This window comes from Mustelus asterias, chromosome 28, assembly GCF_964213995.1.
Source record: "Mustelus asterias chromosome 28, sMusAst1.hap1.1, whole genome shotgun sequence".
NCBI lineage: Eukaryota > Metazoa > Chordata > Chondrichthyes > Carcharhiniformes > Triakidae > Mustelus > Mustelus asterias.
In genome coordinates, this window is record NC_135828.1 from 27,471,006 (window position 1) to 27,480,257 (window position 9,252).

General features: G+C 47.9%; 1 non-coding gene across 1 annotated transcript; it reads right to left on the bottom strand.

Moving 5' to 3' along the window:
• Nucleotides 1–5,096: 5,096 nt before the first annotated feature.
• LOC144480383 (U2 spliceosomal RNA) lies at nucleotides 5,097–5,295 on the bottom strand. Its single transcript, XR_013495663.1, has one exon. It is a non-coding gene; the product is annotated as a U2 spliceosomal RNA (small nuclear RNA).
• Nucleotides 5,296–9,252: the final 3,957 nt, after the last annotated feature.

The following is a 9,252-nucleotide window of genomic DNA, read 5'->3' on the forward strand; positions in this document are numbered from 1 at the left end:
TTAACAACACCAGGTTAAAGTCCAACAGGTTTATTTGGTAGCAAATACCATTAGCTTTCGGAGCGCTGCTCCTTCGTCAGATGGAGTTTCATCTGATGAAGGAGCAGCACTCCGAAAGCTAATGGTATTTGCTACCAAATAAACCTGTTGGACTTTAACCTGGTGTTGTTAAAACTGTTACTAAGGGGGAACTTGGCCAAAGGTGCAAACTTTCACATCAACTACCAATGAGCTTCAAAGCTGCGATGCATTGGGTTGGATAGTTGTTTTCTCTTGAAATCTACAGTGCCTTGTTCTGCTTCCCTTTCTGAAAGGAGCAACTTGGCCAAAGATGCAAAGTTTTATGCCATCTACCAATCCGCTTCACTGCTCTGCTGCCCTCTGCTGGAAAGTAGCTTTCCCTGACAATCTGAGGGTATCTGCTGCAGGTCCCCTCTCTGGAAAGAGTGACTTGGCCAAAGATGTAATTTCATTTTGTTTATATCCAATCAAAGACATAGAGTCATAGAGGTTTGCAGCAAGGAAACAGGCCCTTCGGCCCAACTTGTCCATGCCGCCCTTTTTTTAACCCCATAGCTAGTCTAAATTGCCCACGTTTGGCTAATTCAAAGTTGATGTTGGACTTAAGCAAGGCCTTTGACAAGGTGCCGCATGTTAGGTTGTTGATCAGGTTAAATCTAATGGGATCCAAAGAGCAAAGAACAAAGAAAATTACAGCACAGGAACAGGCCCTTTGGCCCTCCAAGCCTGCACCGACCATGCTGCCCGACTGAACTAAAACCCCCTACCCTTCTGGACACCATATCCCTCTATTCCCATCCTATTCATGTACTTGTCAAGACGCCCCTTAAAAGTCACTACCATGTCCGCTTCCACTACCTCCCCCGGCAACGAGTTCCAGGCACCCACCATCCTCTGTGTAAAAAATCTACCTCGTACACCTCCTTTAAACCTTGCCCCTCACACCTTAAACCTGTGCCCCCGACTAATTGACTCTTCCACCCTGGGAAAAAGCTTCTGACTATCCACTCTGTCCATGCCCCTCATAATTTTGTAGACTTCTATCAGGTCGCCCTACAACCTCCGTCGTTCCAATGAGAACAAACCAAGTTTCTCCAACCTCTCCTCATAGCTAATGCCCTCCACACCAGGCAACATCCTGGTAAATCTTTTCTGTACCCTCTCCAAAGCCTCCACATCCTTCTGGTAGTGTGGCGACCAGAATTGAACACTATATTCCAAGTGCGGCCTAACTAAGGTTCTATAAAGCTGCAACATGACTTGCCAATTTTTAAACTCAATACCCCGGCCGATGAAGGCAAGCATGCCGTATGCCTTCTTGACTACCTTCTCCACCTGCATTGCCACTTTCAGTCACCTGTGTACCTGTACACCCAGATCCCTTTGCCTATCAATACTCTTAAGTGTTCTGCCATTTACTGTATATTTCCTATCTGTATTAGACCTTCCAAAATGCATTACCTCACATTTGTCCGGATTAAACTCCACCTGCCATCTCTCCGCCCAAGTCTCCAACTGAGCGATGTCCTGCTGTATCCTCTGATGGTCCTCATCGCTATCCGCAAATCCACCAACCTTTGTGTCATCCGCAAACTTACTAATCAACCTGGTTACATTTTCCTCCAAATCATTTATATATATTACAAACAGCAAAGGTCCCAGCACTGATCCCTGAGGAACGCCACTTGTCACAGCCCTCCATTCAGAAACGCACCCTTCCACTGCTACCCTCTGTCTTCTTTGACCGAGCCAGTTTTGTATCCACCTTGCCAGCTCACCTCTGATCCCATGCAACTTCACCTTCTGCACCAGTCTGCCATGAGGGACCTTGTCAAAGGCCTTACTGAAGTCCATGTAGACAACATCCACTGCCCTACCCTCATCAATCATCTTAGTTACTTCCTCGAAAAATTCAATGAAGTTAGTGAGACACGACCTCCCCTTCACAAAACCATGTTGCCTCTCACTAATACATCCGCTTATTTCCAAGTGGGAATAAATCCTGTCTCGAAGAATCCTCTCCAATAATTTCCCTGCCACTGATGTGAGGCTCACCGACCTGTAATTACCTGGATTATTCTTGCTACCCTTCTTAAACAAAGGAACAACATTGGCTATTCTCCAATCCTCTGGGACCTCCCCTGTAGAGATGCCAGCATTGGACTGGGGTAAACACAGTAACAGTTTTAACAACACCAGGTTAAAGTCCAACAGGTTTATTTGATAGCAAATGCCATTAGCTTTCGGAGCGCTGCAGCGCTGTTGGACTTTAACCTGGTGTTGTTAAAACTCTTACTGTGACCTCCCCCGTAGCCAGTGAGGATACAAAGATTTCTCTCAAGGCCCCAGCAATTTCCTTCCTTGCCTCGCTCAGTATTCTGGGGTATATCCCATCAGGCCCTGGGGACTTGTCTACCTTGATGTTTCTCAAGAACCCCAATACCTCTTCCTTTTTGATCTCAACATGACTCAAACTATCTACACATCTTTTCCCAGACTCATCATCCACCAAGTCTTTCTCTTTGGTGAATACTGACGCAAAGTATTCTTTTAATACCTCGCCCTCCTTCATGATCCAGAGTGAGGTAGCTAAATGGATACAAAATTGATGGTTGTAGAGGGTTGTTTTTCAAACACGAGACCTGTGACCAGCGGTGTGCCTCAGGGATCGGTGCTGGGTCCACTGTTATTTGTCATTTATATTAATGATTTGGATGAGAATTTAGGAGGCATGGTTAGTAAGTTTGCAGATGGCACCAAGATTGGTGGCATGGTGGACAGTGAAGAAAGTTATCTCGGATTGCAACGGGATCTTGATCAATTGGGCCAGTGGGCTGATGAATGGCAGATGGAGTTTAATTTAGATAAATGCGAGAAGATGCATCTTGGTAGATTGAACCAGGGCAGGACTTACTCAGTTAATGGCAGGGCATTGGGGAGAGTTACAGAACAAAGAGATCTCAGGGTACAGGTTCATAGCTCCTTGAAAGTGGAGTCACAGGTGGACAGAGTGGTGAAGAAGGCATTCAGCATGCTTGGTTTCATTGGTCGGTAAGAAGTCTCACAACACCAGGTTAAAGTCCAACAGGTTTATTTGGTAGCAAATACCATAAGCTTTCGGAGCGATGCCCCTTCGTCAGATGGAGTAGTTATCTGTTCTCCAACAGTACACAGACACAGAAATCAAGTTACAGAATACTAATTAGAATGCAAATCTCTACAGCCAGCCAGGTCTTAAAAGGTACAGATAATATGGGTGGAGGGAACATTAAACACAGGTTAAAGAGATGTGTATTGTCTCCAGACAGAACAGCTAGTAAGATTCTGCAAGATCAGGGGGAAAGCTGTGGCGAGCTGTGGGGGCTACTGATAATGTGACATAAATCCAACATCCCGGTTTAGGCCATCCTCATGTGTGCGGAACTTGGCTATCAGTTTCTGCTCAGCGACTCTGCGCTGTCGTGCGTCGTGAAGGCCGCCTTGGAGAACGCTTACCTGAAGATCCAAGGCTGAATGCCCGTGACTGCTGAAGTGCTCCCCCACAGGAAGAGAACAGTCTTGCCTGGTGATTGTCGAGCGGTGTTCATTCATCCGTTGTCGTAGCGTCTGCATAGTTTCCCCAATGTACCATGCCTCGGGACATCCTTTCCTGCAGCGTATCAGGTAGACAACGTTGGCCGAGTTGCAAGAGTATGTACCGTGTACCTGGTAGATGGTGTTCTCACGTGAGATGATGGCATCTGTGTCGATGATCCGGCACGTCTTGCAGAGGTTGCTGTGGCAGGGTTGTGTGGTGTCATGGCCACTGTTCTCCTGAAGGCTGGGTAGTTTGCTGCGGACTTATCTGTACCTTTTAAGACCTGGCTGGCTGTAGAGATTTGCATTCTAATTAGTATTCTGTAACTTGATTTCTGTGTCTGTGTACTGTTGGAGAACAGATAACTACTCCATCTGACGAAGGGGCATCGCTCCGAAAGCTTATGGTATTTGCTACCAAATAAACCTGTTGGACTTTAACCTGGTGTTGTGAGACTTCTTACTGTGCTTCCCCCAGTCCAACACCGGCATCTCCACTTCATTGGTCGGAACATTGAGTACAGGAGTTGGGATGTCTTGAAATTGTACAAGACATTGGTAAGGCCACACTTGGAATACTATGTACAGTTCTGGTCACCCTATTATAGAAAGGATATTATTAAACTAGAAAGAGTGCAGAAGAGATTTACTAGATGCTTCTGGGACTTGATGGTTTGAGTTATAAGGAGAGCCTGGATAGACTGGGACGTTTTTCTCTGGAGCGTAGGAGGTTGAGGGGTGACCTTATAGAGACCTATAAAATAATGAGGGGTATAGATCAGCTGGATAGTCAATATCTTTTCCCAAAGCTAGGGGAGTCTAAAACTAGAGGGCATATGTTTAAGGTGAGAGGGGAGAGATACAAAAGTGTCCAGAGGGCAATTCTTTCACACAGGGTGGTGAGTGTCTGGAACAAGCTGCCAGAGGCAGGTACAATTCTTTGTCTTTTAAAAAGCATTTAGACAGTTACATGGGTAAGATGTGTATGGAGGAATATAAGCCAAATGCAGGCAATTGGGACTAGCTTAAGGATTTTTTAAAAAGGGCAGCATGGACAAGTTGGGCCGAAGGGCCTGTTTACATTCTGTAAACCTCTATGACTCTATGTCCAAGTCCAATTCAAAGTCTCAATAATTGAGACATTCCAGATCCAAGCTGAGAAGACAGGCTGGCCGCTTCCTGTCTTGGGTTTGATCTACATGATCCAAGCTGATTGGAGCAGGCATTGCACCCCCTTGAAGGCTTGACCTCATTTGCATCTTAGCATCTTGGATGCCACTTTAAAAATTTGCTTCAAATGAAGCCTCAGAGTAACCTCATGATTTCAACCAAGTACAGCACAGCAAAACTACACTTGATCTTATCCAAAAGACCCGACCAATGATGCAATTTTTTTAAAATTCCAATTCAGTCAAATCAAGTCCAATTCAGAGTCTCAACAAGTTGAGACATTCCCGATCCAAGCTGACAAGACAGGGCTCTCACCTCCTGTCTCAGGCTTGATCTACATGATCCAAGCTGACTGGAGTAGACATTGCACCTCCTCCAAGGCTTGATCTCATCTGCATCTTAGCCAAAAGGCCAAGATGCCACTTTAAAAAATTGCTTTAAATGAAGCTAAAATGTAACCTAATGACTTCAACCAAGCACAGCATGTCAATACTACACTTGATCTTAGCCAAAAGGCCGAGAAGTGATTTTCATGCCAACAGCCAATCACCTTCCCCAATCTGCTGGATAGCTATTTTCACTTGAGACCAGAGGGTGTCTTGTCCAGCTCCTTTTCTGGAAATAGTGACTTAATCACTGATGCAAATTTTCATGCAAACAGCCAATCAGTGTCAATATTCTGCTGCCTTCTGCAGGATAACTGTTATGCCTTCACAATCCGAGGGTGTCTGGCTCAGGTTCTCTCCCTGGAAAGGGGGACTTGGCCAAAGATGCAATATTTCACACCAACTACCAAAAAGCTTCAACGCTCCGGTGCATTGGGTTGGGTGGTTGTTTTCTCGAAATCCCAGGGTGCCTCGTTCTGCTTCCCTTTCTAAAAGTAGTGACTTGGCCAAAGTTTCACACCATCTACCAATCAGATTCACCGCTCTGCTGCCTTCTGCTGGAAAACAGTTTCCCCTGACAATCCAAGGGTGTCTGTTGCAGGTACCCTCTCTGGAAAGGGTGACTTGGAACACCAGGTTAAAGTCCAACAGGTTTATTTGGCAGCACTAGCTTTCGGAGCCCCAAGCCCCAAGCCCCTTCTTCACTCACCTGAGACTTCTTACTGTGCTTACCCCAGTCCAACGCCGGCATCTCCACATCATGGCTACCATCGACACCGCAACCTGCCGGCTCCAAGTGGAGAGGATCTCCAAGAAGATCGCGCATATCGACACAGACATCAAATCTCACCTGAAGAAGGGGCTTGGGGCTCCGAAAGCTTGTGCTGCCAAATAAACCTGTTGGACTTTAACCTGGTGTTGTGAGACTTCTTACTGTGCCCACCCCAGTCCAATGCCAGCATCTCCACATCAAGGGTGACTTGGCCAAAGATACAAATTTGCACGCCAAAAGCCAATGAGCTTCACTGCTCTGCTGCCCTCTGCTGGATAGTTACTTGATATGGAGATGCCGGCGTTGGACTGGGGTAAACACAGTAAGAAGTCTCACAACACCAGGTTAAAGTCCAATAGGTTTATTTGGTAGCAAACGCCACTCATTTGGCCTGTTGGACTTTAACCTGGTGTTGTGAGACTTCTTACTGTGGATAGTTACTTGCCATTGAGTGTTCGAGGGTGTTGAGTGCAGGTCCCCTTTCTGGAAATAACGATTTGACCTAAGATGCAAATTTTGTTTTTCATTTCAGAAATATACTTTATTCACAAATACTCTGAAATAAAGCATTACAGAAACGACATTTCCAATCACTACAAACAGTGCAAAAAATAGTCTTATTTACAAATTCCTTAAGTTCAATCTTTTACAGCGCTCAGTTCCAAGACATTACAGACATTACAGTTCAGTTTTTTAACAAAATATATACATTCCTCACATTTCACTGTGTGCTGTTGTTTTTACGGAGTTGCACACAGTTACGCAGTCCGAGAATTTTTTTACAGTTACTGGCCCCTTGGTCTGCCTTGGTTGAGACGCTTTACACGGTGGCCTTTCCCCATTGTGCCTTGGCGGCGGCTGCCCCAAGCTTGAGCGCGTCCCTGAGCACGTAGTCCTGGACCTTGGAATGTGCCAGTCTGCAACACTCGGTCGAGGACAAATCTTTGCACTGGAAGATCAGCAAGTTTCGGGCGGACCAAAGCGCGTCCTTCACTGAGTTGATGACCCTCCAGCAGCAGTTGATAATTGTCTCGGTGTGCGTCCCCGGAAACAGCCCGTAGAGCACAGAGTCCTGCGTCACCGTGCTGCCCGGGACGAACCGCGACAAATACCACTGCATCTCGTTCCAGACCTTCTTTGCAAAGGCACATTCCACAAGGAGGTGTGCGACCGTCTCATCAGCCCCGCAGCCGCTTCGAGGGCAGCGTGCGGTGAGGTTGAGCCCTCGGGTGTGCATAAAGGATCTGACGGGGAGTGCCCTTCTTACCACCAGCCAAGCCAGGTCTTGGTGCTTGTTTGTGAGTTCTGGTGATGAGGCATTCTGCCAAATGACATTGACAGTCCGCTCAGGGAACCATCCGACAGGATCCGCCGTCTCCTTTTCTCTCAGGGCCTCAAGGACATTACGTGCTGACCACTGCTTGATAGCCATGTGGTCAAAGGTATGTTTCTGGAAAGATTTCTCCACGAAGGACAGGTGCTGCAGTACGGTCCAACTCCTTGGAGCGTTCCGCGGCAATGTGACCAGACCCATCCTCCGCAACACTTGGGACAGGTAGAACCTCAAAGTAGTGGCACTTGGTGTTAGTGTACCGAGGATCTACACACAGCTTGATGCAGCCACACACAAAGGTGGCCATCAGGATGAGGGCGGTGTTGGGAACATTTTTCCCTCCGTTCTCCAGAGATTTATGCATCGTTTCCCTCCGGACACGATCCATCTTTGATCTCCAGATAAATTTGAAGATAGCCTGGGTGACTGCTGCTGCGCAGTATTTGGGGATAGGCCACACCTGGGCCACGTACAACAACACGGACAGTACCTCGCACCGGATGACCAGGTTTTTTCCGGTGATAGAGAGGGAGCGTTCCTCCCGCAAGCCCAATTTCTGCCTTACTTTGGCGATGCACTCTTCCCAGTTTTTGGCGCACGCCCCCATCGCTCCAAACCATATCCCCAGCACCTTGAGGTAGTCGGCCCTGACGGTGAAGGGGACAAAGGATCTGTCAGCCCAGTTCCCGAAGAACATGGCCTCGCTCTTACCCCAGTTGACTTTGGCTCCCGAGGCCAGCTTGAACTGCTCACAGACTTGGAGGAGCCTGTGAACAGACGAGGGTCCGAGCAGAAGACAACCACGTCACCCATGTACAGGGAGGCTTTGACTTGCGTCCCTCCGCTGCCTGGGATTGTAACCCCTTTGATGCCTGGGTCGCTTCTGAGGGCCTCGGCAAAGGGTTCAATGCAACACACAAAAAGGACGGAGGAGAGAGGGCAGCCCTGCCTGACTCCAGACCTGATCTGAAACCTATCTGATTCCCACCCATTGATTGAAACTGCGCTTTTGATGTCTGTGTAGAGCAGTTGGATCCAATTGCGGATTCACTCCCCAAAGCCCATTTTGGACAGCACATCCATCATGTAGCTGTGTGATATTCTGTCAAACGCCTTCTCCTGGTCTAGACTGATGAGGCAGGTGTCCACCTGCCTGTCCTGCACGTAGGCGATCGTATCCCTGAGTAGCGCGAGGCTATCAGAGATCTTCCTGCCGGGTACAGCACAGGTTTGATCAGGATGGATCACTGACCCCAGAGCAGACTTGACCCGGTTGGTGATGACCTTGGCTAGAATTTTATAATCCACATTCAACAGTGAAATGGGTCGCCAATTTCTAATTTCTTCCCTTTCCCCCTTCTGCTTGTAGATGAGGGTAATGATGCCTTTCCTCATGGATTCTGACATGCTGCCTTCCAGAAGCATACTCTCGTATACTTCCAGGAGGTCCGGGCCCGTCAAGTCCCACAACGCCAAGTAAAACTCATCCGGTAAGCCGTCGCTTCCGGGAGTTTGACCCTTCTGAAAGGACTCGACGGCCTTTGTCAGCTCATCCAGAGATACCGGTCTGTCCAGGCTCTCCCGCTCGCCGTCGTCTAAGACCTGCGTGATAGACAACAGGAAAGACTGTTGGCTTCAGGTCATACAGTCCAGCATAGAAGGATTTGCAGATCCTCAGAATGTCAGACTGCTATGACCTTACAGAGCCATCTTCTTCCTTCAGGCTTGTGATCACAGAGGTTTCTCTGTGCACCTTCAGGAAGAAGAAACGCGAGCACGTTTCGTCCTGCTCCACGGAGCGGACCCTGGACCGGAAGATAACCTTGGAGGCCTCTGAGGCAAAGAGCGAGGCTTGCTGGCTCTTCACCTCCCAGAGATCTTCCTTGACATCAACCCCCATCGACTGCAGTTGGAGCAGATTCTGCATGTTTTTCTGGAGTCGGGACATTTCCCCCCCGGTCTCTCCCTGGCCTTCTGAACCCCTTTGCGGATGA